Below are 13,965 nucleotides of genomic sequence, written 5' to 3' on the forward strand. Positions count from 1 at the left end.
CTTTCCAATCTATACAACAAAAATACCAAAAATATTTATCTTATTATCTTTATCAGATCTCACTTTTTCAAGTGGCCATGAAGGGATTGACAACCCCTTTATCGCGTTGGTTGCAAGGTTCTTGATTGTTTGTGCAGGTACGAGGGACTTGCGTGTAGTCTCCTACTGGATTGATACCTTGGTTCTCAAAAACTGAGGGAAATACTTACGCTACTTTGCTGCGTCACCCTTTCCTCTTCAAGGGAAAACCAAGGCATGCTCAAGAGGTAGCAAGAAGGATTTCTGGCGCCATTGCCGGGGAGATCTACGCACAAGTCAAGACATACCAAGTACCCATCACCAACTCTTATCCCTCTCACTACATTATTTGCCATTTGCCTCTCATTTTCCTCTCCCCCCACTTCACCTTTGCCGTCCTATTCGCCCTCTTTTTCCGCCCGTGTCTTTCCACTTGCTTCTTGTTTGCTTGTGTGTTGGATTGATTGTCACGATGGCTCAAGACAATACTAAATTGTGTGACTTTTCCAATACCAACAACAATGATTTTATTAGCACTCCGATTGCTCCTATTACCGATGCTAAATCTTGTGAAATTAATGCAGCTTTGTTGAATCTTGTTATGAAAGATCAATTTTCTGGCCTTCCTAGTGAAGATGCCGCTACCCATCTAAACAACTTTGTTGATTTGTGCGATATGCAAAAGAAGAAAGACGTGGATAATGATATTGTTAAATTGAAGCTATTTCCGTTTTCACTTAGAGATCGTGCTAAAACTTGGTTTTCCCCTTTGCCTAAAAATAGTATTGATTCATGGAACAAGTGCAAAGGTGCTTTTATCTCTAAGTATTTTCCTCCCGCTAAGATCATCTCTCTTAGAAACGATATTATGAATTTTAAGCAACTTGATCATGAGCATTTTGCACAATCTTGGGAGAGGAAGAAATTATGATATGTAATTGCCCTACACATGGTTTGAATTTATTGATGATTATACAAAAAAATTATGCCGGAGTGAATTTTACTTCTAGAAATATTTTAGATTCGGCCGCGGGAGGCACTTTTATGGAAATCACTTTAGGAGAAGCTACTAAACTCCTAGATAATATTATGGTTAATTATTCTCAATGGCACACTGAAAGATCTACTAGTAAAAAGGTGCATGCAATTGAAGAGATTAATGTTTTGAGTGGAAAGATGGATGAACTTATGAAATTGTTTGCTAATAAGAGTGTTTCTTCTGATCCTAATGCTATGCCTTTGTCTACTTTGATTGAGAATAATAATGAATATATGGATGTGAATTTTATTGGTAGGAACAATCACTAGTACAGCGAGCTCCTAAACAAACGGTTTAAAACCCCTTTCCGCGATGGCATTTGGAAACGTCTCCAACTAAGTGTGGGCGATAGGGGGGTCCTTCCCAAACGACCCAGAAACCGTCGGGGATATGCCCTCTTGGCACACACGTTCGGCAAAATGAGGTCGTGTGCGACCGGCGAGCGCTCAAATACGGAAATACGTACAGTAGAGCTAAAAAAAATACAATTATACGGCGAAATTGTTTCCGGTCACAAGTACATCCCACACAGTCAGTCCCCGCTAAACGTTTCCGTTCGTATGTACATCCCACATAGTCGCTCGAAGGAAAACTTGATTTCGTCAAATTTGTAGCTCGTATGCGAAAGTTGTGGCTGTTTTGATTTTACCTGTTTGACATAGAGAGGTTGTACCACCCCTTAGAGCGGTTGTACCGGTTGACCGGTACAACCGGTGTTTGGAGCGGTTGTACCGCTCCAGATTTGGTCCAAAGATTGTACCAGCCATGTACCGCTCTACCACCGGACTAGTTTCTGTTTTGGAGTGGTTCTTGGGCGGTTGTTGACCGGTTGTACCGGTTAGTTTAGTTTAACCGGTACTACCGGTTCCCCGGGCTGTTGTACCGCTTAGGCCTTTTTCCTACAGGTTGATTTTTTGTAAATTTGACCAGTTGTACCGGTTCGTGCACCGATTGTACAGGTCTTATAGTTTTCTGCACATAACGGGCAGATTCTTGGGGACCTATAAGAGGGGGTCTTCTTCCCGATTGAACCTTATCCTTTGAGCTCGTGTTCTTCCCCCATTGTTGACCTTCTTAGAGCTTGCTATCTCTCAATCCCTCCATGGATTCTTGCTAGTTTTTGGGGGAAAAGAGAGAGGAGATCTAGATCCACATTTCCACCAATCACTTTCTCCTCTATGTGAGGGGAACCACTTGGATCTAGATCTTGGAGTTCTTGGAGTTCTCCTTCTTGTTCTTCCTCTCATTTTCCTCCCTAGCATTAGTTGCTTTGGTGGGATTTGGGAGAGAAGGACTTGGGCACTCCGTGTGCCCTTGCCATTGCGTTTGGTGCATAGGTTTGAGCTCTCCACGGTGATACGTGGAAGTTACAAGTTGAGAAGCTTATTACTTGTGGGTGCTTGGTACCCTTGAGCTTGTTCCTCTTGGGTGCTTGGGCGCACTAGACGGTTGGTGGTGTTCGGAGCTCAATCATTGTGGTGTAAAGCTCCGGGCAAGCATCAGGGTCTCCAATTAGGTTGTGGAGATCGCCCCGAGCAATTTGACGGGTTTCGGTGACCGCCCCCAAGGATTGCCAAAGTGTACAGGTTCGGGGACTGCCCCCAAGGGTTGCCATTTGTACGGGTTCGGTGACCGCCCTCAAGGGTCCCTTAGTGGAATCACGACATCTTACATTGTGCGAGGGCGTGAGGAGATTACGGTAGCCCTAGTGGCTTCTTGGGGAGCATTGTGCCTCCACATCGCTCCAAACGGAGATTAGCATCCGCAAGGGTGTGAACTTCGGGATACATCGTCGTCTCCACGTGACTCGGTTATCTCTTACCCGAGCCCTTTACTTATGCACTTTACTTTGTGATAGCCATAATGTTTCTTGTCATATATCTTGCTATCACTTAGTTGTTTATCTTGCTTAGCATAAGTTGTTGGTGCACATAGGTGAGCCTAGTTGTTGTAGGTTTTGTGCTTGACAAATTAACCGCTAGGTTTATTCCGCATTTGTTCAAGCCTAAACCATAATTAGTTTAAAGCGCCTATTCACCCTCCTCTAGGCGACATCCACGATCTTTCAATTGGTATCAGAGCCTCGTCTCTCTTTGTTAGGCTCAACCTCCTAGAGAGTAAATATGTCGACTAGGGGATTAGGATTCTCTGACACTCTTAGTTTCGATGGCATAAATTTTTATGTTTGGGTAATTCACATGCTTAATCTCTTTAGGGTCATGGACCCAAATTTAGAGCGAATTGTAGATATGGGTTTTTCTCCTCCAAAGGATCCCCAAAGATTATCTTTAGAGGATGAGAAAAACTCTTATCTCAATGCTCAAGCTTCCAATGTGCTTTTCGATGCTTTGAGCAATGTAGTTATATTTCAACTCATGCCGTTCCGGGATGCTCATGAGTTGTGCATAAAGCTTCAAGATAAATATGGCATGTCCAAGATTTGTGGGGATGATTGTTCTCCCTCCAACTCCGGCCGTATTGTGTCCTCAACTTCTTCTACTTCACCTACATGTGGTTTTCCACAAGGTAATGAAATGGTGAGTAGTGTTGGTCATTGCAATGATGATAGTATGCTTATTGTGGATGATCCTTCATCACTACCTTATTGCAATGCATCTTCTTTGCACATTAACACTTCGAGCACCCTACATGTTTCTCATGCTTGTGTTGATAGTCCGTGCATATCTTGTAGAAATTTCTTGACTAAATCTCATGATGATATGCTTGCTATATCTTGTTGCCATGATAAAAATGCTTGTATTTCCTCGAGTTGTTGTGCTAACAATGTAGAGGAAACACAACACTCCATGGAACAATATGTGGTTTTAAATGGTGCTTCAAGGGATCCTACATCATCATCTATTGTGGTTTGCCTTATGGCCAAGGCTTCAAAGGTATCTCCTACCTTGAACCCCAATATGTCTCTTGTTGATGCTAATAATGATGAGGATAATGATGAAGAGAATGATAATGTTGCCTCCTTAAAAATTAAGGGGGAAATGATTTTTAAAGCTCTTCATAAGAATAAAATTGCTCGGTCCAACTTCATGGAAATCATGTCTATTGCTATTGAGGGCAATAAATATATAGAGGAGTTGGAATCTCATCTAGAGGAGCTTGAGGTCACCATTGAAAAATGGAAGGTCATGAGCGTGATTACGCTAATGAGATTGCGGACCTCTCTCAAGCTCTTGAACTTGAACAAACCATGAAGGAATCTCTTGAGGAGACTTTTGCTCTAGAATTATCTAGAGTGAAGGAATCTCATGATAGAGCTCTTGAGGTGGCCAATGATTTTGAAAAAATGAGAAGCTTGAAGTTGCGCATGCTAAACTTCTTGAGGACTTTGGGTACCTCAAAAATGGCTCAAGGGACATTAAGAGTGAGCTCATCAAACTCACCGAGTTTCATGCACAACTTAAAGCTTCATATTCAAAAGATCTTGCCAAGTTGCCTTCTCCTCTTTGTTATTGATGATGCTTGTGCTACTAACTCTATTACTTGTGAAGCATCCATTTTGAAGGAGAATGTTCAGCTTCGGGCTCAACTTGAGTTGCTATCTAGCAATTATGGGATATTGGAAGAAAGCCATGAAAAGCTCTCAAGCTCTCTTGATGATCTTCTAGTATCCCATAATGTGCTAAAGATAGCTCATGAGGCCATGATTGCTAAGGTAACATCTAGTGAGCCTCATGTGGATACTAGCACTACTTTTAGTCAAAATGCTATATTGCCTTGTGCTAGTCCTCGTAATTCATCTATCCATAACATTGACACATCTTGTGATGAATTGCTTTCCTTGCCTTGTTGCTCTAACGATGAATCTTATACTTCCTCTAGTTCTTGTGTTGAGACTAACCATGTAGAGGAAATCAAAGAGCTCAAGGCCCAAGTCACTTCTTTGAAGAAAGACTTGGAGAAGTGTCATGAAGGGAAATCCACACTCAACAATATCTTGAATGTGCAAAAATCCCCCAATGACAAAGGTGGGCTTGGATTCAACTCCAATAAGAAGAAGTCCAAGATGAACAAGAAGAAGGGCCAAGAACAAGTCAAGAATTCGGCCAAGATTGTTTGCTTCCAGTGAAAAATTCAAGGGCATCATGTTAAATCTTGCCCATTGAAGAAGAAGGCCATTAGTGAAAAGCAACAAGGGAAGCGGCCACAAGTTCAATCTCATGCTCAACCACAAGTTGAAGAAATGCCTCTTCCCAAGAATACTCAAGCTAATGCTTCTCAAGTTGAGAATTCAAGTGATAAGAAAGTGAAGAATAGACATTGCTACTTATGTCGTGAGAAAGGTCACCTCGCTTCTTCATGCACTAGTGGTAACTCATCCAGCCCAATTATTATTGATGATATCTATTCTCTTGGGAAGGATAAGGTTGGCAATGTGTTTGCCAAGTTTGTTGGTACTCAAAGTGGTGTCAAGCAAAGAACCATTTGGGTAGCCAAGCCTACTGTGAATAACCTCTTAGGACCCAACTTGGTTGGGGACCAACTAGCTGAAACTTTATCAATAGGTGTCTACGGAGGGCATTGGAGACTTGGCTACATTATGAAGAATTAAGGGGATTTTCATCATTCATATTGTCTCAGGCCAAGTCATTCGGATTATCAAGTTTCTATCTTATATCCAATGTTCCTCCTTGCGGTAACTCGTGCTTAAAGTGTTTACATTGATAGTTACTTGCCCCTTTGCATGTTTGGTTTCGTTCCTTGCATGTGTTTGTATCTGTTGTGCTTCCAACTTGATTATCTTGAGCAATCAAGTATGTGTGTGTTGGTTTGCACATCATGTACGTGTGTGTCATGCGTTGAGCCTTTTGCATCTTCTTTATATCTTAATTGGCTCGTGTGAGAGATTAATGGAACATCCCATTGTGGGGGAGTGATGTGCTTTGTGCACCTCACGGTCCCACAAATGTGTGTACATGAGGAGAACCACCTAGTATTGATATTGCAAGCTTATCTTGTCACTATGTGGTATGTCTTCTCATGAGAAATTCAAATTCTAAATAGTCCATTGATCATCTCTTGTTGGATCCTCTTATTGCCTCTTGTTAAGTTTTTATTGGTATCACATTATGGGGGAGTAATATGCTATGTGCATATTACAAGCCTAGAAAATGTGTACATCTGAGAAATTGTCACCTAGAATTGATATTGTAAATTATCCTGTTCCTAGGTGGCATGTTAGCTCTAGAAGTTGCAATTTTCTTGTGTTTGGTGTGAATATGATGTTGGATATCCTTGCTATCTACCAACGGAATTATTTCCAAATACTTCTTGTCTTTTGACAATTTGTACTCACTTATGTGTGGTAGAAATTATTGATCATCTTTACATTGGCCTTTGCTTTTATTTGCCTTATCTCTTGCCTAGGATTGTGTCAACTCCCATTGTATTCCATACCACTTGTGGATCTTGTTAATTCCTTGAGATTGTCTAGTGTTTGTATAGATATAGTGAAAGTGGTGATCCCATCTTGTGCTTTTTTATTAAAATGCAAATTCTCTATAATGCACAATGCTTGGGGGAGCTATCCTATTTTTCTTAGAACGCTCACCTTGTGATCCTTATCAAGTGTGTATTGGTGGAATGCAAACCGTTTCTTTTTGGTACTTTGTGCCATCACGAAACTTTGTAGAGCACTTGGTTTGTTTGGAACCATTCTCTCTTTTGGGAGTTTGACATCATTCTTTTTGAGTGTGCCAATGGATATCTCATTCCTTGATGTATCGGTTAATGATATCTTCCAAGTGATGGTTTCTCCTTTTGGTATCCTTTTCACTTGGTATTCCTTTTTCATTTGGTGCTGGTTCTTGAAAGTCTTTAGCATGCATATTTACTTCATGTATTTTCTTTGGCATGCTTTCTTTCTCTGACCCAATATATAGGGGAAACTCCACCAAGTCTCAAAATGGATGAGATGTGCATGAAATTCATGTCCATATCTATATGCACATATTTATGTGGAGTTTGTCCTATGTATATTGGTGTTTCTAACTCTTTGGTCTCAATGAGTTTGGGTACTATTTTCTTTGTGTTATTGGTCTAGGAACAATTGGAGATGCATTGGATGCTCGGCTCACTCACAAGGGAGGTGGTGTCACCATGTGCTTATTGGAGTCAAGCTAGGATTCTGAATGAACTACTATCTACTACCTTCAATTGGTTTCTACTACATCCTTGCAAAGTTAACTCGGTAACAAATATCTTCATATACTTCATGCACACATTTCTTTCTTCAACCTTGTGTAGGTTGCATCTTTGCATGATATTCATTCCATCTCGTGATACTTGTTTCCTTTCTCAAAGCATCTCAACGATGATCTCATGTTGCTAGTTGTGATGTCTTTAATGGTTGTGTGGTAGGAATTCATTTATATACAATAAGACCATATCTAGCCATGTGCTATGCTTCCAAGTAAATATCTTATTGGTATATGTATGCCTTCCTTTTGGATATCTTGTTCCTTCATGTTGCAACTATTTTTGGTGTACATCCTTCTTTGTAGATATATATCATCATGATTTCGTCTACCTAGAACCTTACACACTTGAGAGAAATTATATCTCTAGAGATATCCTTTCTTTCACGTCCACCTTGTCTTTCTTATGTTATTTCTTTGGTGGCTCCGTGAAAGCTTTTGCCTTGAGTGCGTGTCTTATATCGTTGCATCTTGATGCACTCTTGTGTGGTGAAGATTATTTTCCTCATGCTTGTCCTTATGAGGCTTTTTCCATCTTAATTGGTATCCCTCGTCTTGATGAGGCTTTCTTCTTCTATCTTCACCATGGGTTGTCGCAAGATTTGTTGTTTTCTTTTTAGTGAGCTTGTGAACCCATTTGCTAGTTGGGTGTGTGTGGGGAGGAATGTCATGAACCGTGTATCTAATTTATCCAAGACTATGTTGATGCTTAATGCACAACCTTATTTTAGTCTTCTCAAGTGCTTTGCCATGACTCACACACATCATTTTGATTGAGCCTATTCTTAAGTTGCCTCTTTTACATGTTGCTCAACCATGTGTTTGTTGCAAGTGCTAGGCTTTGTTTCCTATATGCTCACTTTCACTTGATGTGAGTTTCTATTGATTTTGGGGGAGCTATGATCCTATTTTGTGCACTTTGTATCCTAATTCAAAAATTCTTATGTGTGCACAAATCATGGGGAGATTCTCTACTTTCTTTAGATCACTCCCTTGCTCATATCATAATATCCTTTATTCATGTGGCTCGTAGGATCTTTGGTCTAGTTGGTTCAATTGGTATCTTTTTATAGCTTGCTTCAATTGGTATCTTTTGATGGCTTGATAGCTTGTTTCTCTCTTTGTTATGTCTTTGTGGCATATCTTTACAGTTGGATATGTGTATTGCATTCCACTCTCTTGTGGAGAAATACACAATTTATGGAGAAACAGAATTTATATTGGCCTTCTAAGCTTTTCTCCCATTTTGGCAATCGATGCCAATGGGGGAGAAGTTTCAGAGAGTTTTGTAGAGAAGTTTAGAGAGTCATCTTTTCTTGCTTTGGTTGTGTTCCCAAGTGTTTGCATCTCTTACGCATGCATTATTTGTTGTTGCATTGCATGGTGATGCATAATTCCTTATATAAACTCTCTTGAAAGTGATTGTCATCAATTACCAAAATGGGGAAGATTGAAAGAACATGCGGTGCCCCCATGTTTGGTTTTGGTAATTAATGAAAATCTCTATGGACTAATGGTTGCCTTGAGTTATATTTGAAGGATTTGTCCATAGGCATTTCTTGAAGTCGATGTGTTGGTTTCAAGGAGTTTATGAGTTGACCAAGGTGCTATTAAGGAATTATTCTAAGATTGGTCATGTGAGTGTTGAGCTTATTGCAAGCATGTCTTGAAGAAGAAGATTGTGTGATCATTCATGTTTACCTTCAAGACATCATCCAAATGAAGAGAGTTGGTGAAGATTCAAGGTTGATCAAGACTAAGTCAAGAGTGAATCAAGTTGATCAACTCACAAAGCGTAGAATATGTACCGAGAGGGATCAAGTGATCCCATGGTATGGTAAGCATTGTCCATTGCGCTTTGCGTACTAACCCATGGTCTATGTGAGAGTTCTATGTGGGGTTAGGTACGTGTTCATGGGCTTGCGTCAAGAGGAAGATATCACTCAACCCATGGAGAGGATGACATCAAGTGGTGATCGTCATCAAGATTGTCGTGTGCAAGTTCAAGTGGAGCATCACGAAGAGATCAAGTGCTTGAAGCTTTCCATCCATTGTGGTGTCAATGGACTTGTGAAGATGTGTCGAAGAGTGGCTCACCCATAGTGGAGTATGGGGGAGCAATCATCTAGTCTTCATCGAGCCAATGTAATCAAGAAAGGTGGTCCAACTTGAGGGAGTCAAGATCGTCATCATCTAGCTCAAGTGGACCATGTGCAAGGCAAAGGTTTGCCCTTGATAGGTTTTCTATTTTACTGGTCTCATGGTGGTAGTTGGAGACCGAGTTATAGGATCGATTGCTGTACTATCAAGGGGGGCTCTCGATGAGTAGCTTGATCATATATTCATAGAGAGCTCAAACCATTGCATCCTTGCATCACATTTCTTGGTTCTTGTTTGGCTATCTTTGTGAGTCTTAGAGCTTATGGTCATCTTGATGACAAGCTCGAGTTCTTTGAAAACCGATTTCTTTTGCATCTTCTTTTGTGTTTTCGGTGTTGGAGTTTTTACTGGTCTTAATTGAGACAAGGTTCTCACCATTTTATTTTTGGTATTTTCTCAATTGCTATTTCCTTATATTTATATCAAGATTGTGTTTGCTCTTGTCTTTAGCTTTCCAACAAACTTGATTTCGTCAAATTCGGAGCTCGTATGCGAAAGTTGTGGCTGTTTTGATCTTACTGTTTTACATAGAGAGGTTGTACCGCCCCTTAGAGCGGTTGTACCGGGACCGGTACAACCGGTGTTTGGAGCGGTTGTACCGCTCCAGATTTGGTCCGAAGGTTGTACCGGCCATGTACCGCTCTACCACCGGACTAGTTTCTGTTTTGGAGCGGTTCTTGGGAAGTTGTCGACCGGTTAGTTTAGTTTAACCGGTACTACCGGTTCACCGGGCTGTTGTACCGCTTAGGCCTTTTTCCTACAGGTTGGTTTTTCCTCTAGTTTGACCGGTTGTACCGGTTCGTGCACCGGTTGTACCGGTCTTACAGTTTTCTGCACATAACGGGCAGATTCATGGGGACCTATAAAAGGGGGTCTTCTTCCCCATTGAACCTTATCCTTTGAGCTCGTGTTCTTCCCCCATTGTGGACCTTCTTTGAGCTTGCTATCTCTCAATCCCTCCATGGATTCTTGCTAGTTTTTGGGGGAAAAGAGAGAGGAGATCTAGATCCACATTTCCACCAATCACTTTCTCCTCTATTTGAGGGAAACCCCTTGGATCTAGATCTTGGAGTTCTTGGTGTTCTCCTTCTTGTTCTTCCTCTCATTTTCCTCCCTAACATTAGTTGCTTTGGTGGGATTTGGGAGAGAAGGACTTGGGCACTCCGTGTGCCCTTGCCATTGCATTTGGTGCATAGGTTTGAGTTCTCCATGGTGATACGTGGAAGTTACAAGTTGAGAAGCTTATTACTCTTGGGTGCTTGGTACCCTTGAGCTTGTTCCTCTTGGGTGCTTGGGCGCTCTAAACAGTTGGTGGTGTTCAGAGCTCAATCATTGTGGTGTAAAGCTCCGGGCAAGCGTCGGGGTCTCCAATTAGGTTGTGGAGATTTCCCCGAGCAATTTGACGGGTTTCGGTGACCGCCCCCAAGGGTTGCCAAAGTGTACGGGTTCGGTGACCGCCCTTAAGGGTCCCTTAGTGGAATTACGGCATCTTGCATTGTGCGAGGGCGTGAGGAGATTACGGTGGCCCTAGTGGCTTCTTGGGGAGCATTGTGCCTCCACACCGCTCCAAACGGAGATTAGCATCCGCAAGGGTGTGAACTTCGGGATACATCGTCGTCTCCACGTGCCTCGGTTATCTCTTACCCGAGCCCTTTACTTTGAGATAGCCATAATGTTTCTTGTCATATATCTTGCTATCACTTAGTTGTTTATCTTGCTTAGCATAAGTTGTTGGTGCACATAGGTCAGCCTAGTTGTTGTAGGTTTTGTGCTTGACAAATTAACCTCTAGGTTCATTCCGCATTTGTTCAAGCCTAAACCATAATTAGTTTAAAGCGCCTATTCACCCCCTCTAGGCGACATCCATGATCTTTCAATTGGTATTAGAGCCTCGTCTCTCTTTGTTAGGCTTAACCGCCTAGAGAGTAAAGATTTCTACTAGGGGATTAGGATTCTCCGACACTCTTAGTTTCGATGGCACAAATTTTGATGTTTGGGTAATTCACATGCTTAATCTCTTTAGGGTCGTGGACCCAAATTTAGAGCGAATCATATATATGGGTTTTTCTCCTCCAAAGGATCCCCAAAGATTATCTTTAGAGGATGAGAAAAACTCTTATCTCAATGCTCAAGCTTCTAATGTGCTTTTCGATGCTTTGAGAATATGTAGTTATATTTCAACTCATGCCGTTCCAGGATGCTCATGAGTTGTGGACAAAGCTTCAAGATAAATATGGCATGTCCAAGATTTGTGGGGATAATTGTTCTCCCTCTACCTCCGGCCATATTGTGTTCTCAACTTCTTCTACTTGACTTACATGTGGTTTTCTACAAGGTAATGAAATGGTGAGTAGTGTTGGTCATTGCAATGAAGATAGTATGCTTATTGTGGATGATCTTTCATCACTATCTTATTGCAATGCATCTTCTGTGCACTTTAACATTTCGAGCACCCTAAATGTATCTCATGCTTGTGTTAATAGTCCGTGCATATCTTGTAGAAATTGCTTGATTAAATCTCATGATGATATGCTTGCCATATCTTGTTGCCATGATAAAAATGCGTGTATTTCCTCGAGTTGTTGTGCTAACAATGTAGAGGAAACCCAACACTCCATGGAACAAGATGTGGTTTTAAATGGTGCTTCAAGGGATCCTACACCATCATCTATTGCGGTTTGCCTTATGGCCAAGGCTTCAAAGGTATCTCCTACCTTGAACCCCAATATGTCTCTTGTTGATGATGTTGATGCTAATAATGATGAGGATAATGATGAAGAGAATGGTAATGTTGCCTCCTTAAAAATTAAGGGGGAAATGATTTTTAAAGCTCTTCATGAGAATAAAATTGCTCGTTCCAACTTCATGGAAATCATGTCTATTGCTATTGAGGGCAATAAATATATAGAGGAGTTGGAATCTCATCTAGAGGAGCTTGAGGTCACCATTGAAAAAATGGAAGGTCATGAGTGTGATTACGCTAATGAGATTGCAGACCTCTCTCAAGCTCTTGAACTTGAACAAACCACGAAGGAATCTCTTGAGGAGACTTTTGCTCTAGAATTATCTAGAGTGAAGGAATCTCATGATAGAGCTCTTGAGGTGGCCAATGATTTTGAAACTAAAAATGAGAAGCTTAAAGTTGCGCATGCTAAACTTCTTGAGGACTTTGGGTACCTCGAAAATGGCTCAAGGGTCATTAAGAGTGAGCTCATCAAACTCACCGAGTTTCATGCACAACTTAAAGCTTCATATTCAAAAGAGCTTGCCAAGTTGCCTTCTCCTCTTTCTGTTATTGATGATGCTTGTGCTACTAACTCTATTACTTGTGAAGCATCCATTTTGAAGGAGAATGTTGAGCTTCGGGCTTAACTTGAGTTGCTATCTAGCAATTATGGGAAATTGGAAGAAAGCCATGAAAAGCTCTCAAGCTCTCATGATGATCTTCTAGTATCCCATAACGTGCTAAAGATAGCTCATGAGGCCATGATTGCTAAGGTAACATCTAGTGAGCCTCATGTGGATACTAGCACTACTTTTAGTCAAAATGCTATATTGCCTTGTGCTAGTCCTCGTAATTCATCTATGCATAACATTGGCACATCTTGTGATGAATTGCTTTCCTTGCCTTGTTGCTCTAACGATGAAGCTTATACTTCCTCTAGTTCTTGTGTTAAGACTAACCATGTAGAGGAAATCAAAGAGCTCAAGGCCTAAGTCACTTCTTCGATGAAAGACTTGGAAAAGTGTCTTGAAGGGAAATCCACACTCAACAATATCTTGAGTGTGCAAAAATCCCCCAATGACAAAGGTGGACTTGGATTCAACACCAATAAGAAGAAGAACTCCAAGATGAAAAAGAAGAAGGGCCAAGAACAAGTCAAGAATTCGACCAGGATTGTTTGCTTCAAGTGCAAAATTGAAGAGCATCATGTTAGATCTTGCCCATTGAAGAAGAAGGCCATTAGTGACAAGCAACAAGGGAAGCGGCCACAAGTTCAATCTCATGCTCAACCACAAGTTGAAGAAAGGCCTCTTCCCAAGAATACTCAAGCTAATGCTTCTCAAGTTGAGAACTCAAGCGAGAAGAAAGTGAAGAGTAGACGTTGCTACTTATGTCGTGAGAAAGGTCACCTCGCTTCTTCATGCACTAGTGGTAACTCATCCAACCCAATTATTATTGATGATATCTATTCTCTTGGGAAGGTTAAGGTTGGCAATGTGTTTGCCAAGTTTGTTGGTACTGAAAGTGGTGTCAAGCAAAGAACCATTTGGGTAGCCAAGCCTATTGTGACAAACCTCCTAGGACCCAACTTGGTTGGGGACCAACTAGCTCAAACTTGATCAATAGGTGTCTGCGGAGGGCATTGGAGACTTGGCTACACTATGAAGAATTATGGGGATTTTCATCATTCATATTGTCTCAAGCCAAGTCATTCGGATTATCAAGTTTCTATCTTATATCCAATGTTCCTCCTTGCGGTAACTCGTGCTTAAAGTGTTTACATTGATAGTTACTTGCCCCTTTGCATG

The sequence above is a fragment of the Triticum aestivum genome, chromosome 2D (genome assembly GCF_018294505.1).
Source record: "Triticum aestivum cultivar Chinese Spring chromosome 2D, IWGSC CS RefSeq v2.1, whole genome shotgun sequence".
NCBI classification, from domain to species: domain Eukaryota; kingdom Viridiplantae; phylum Streptophyta; class Magnoliopsida; order Poales; family Poaceae; genus Triticum; species Triticum aestivum.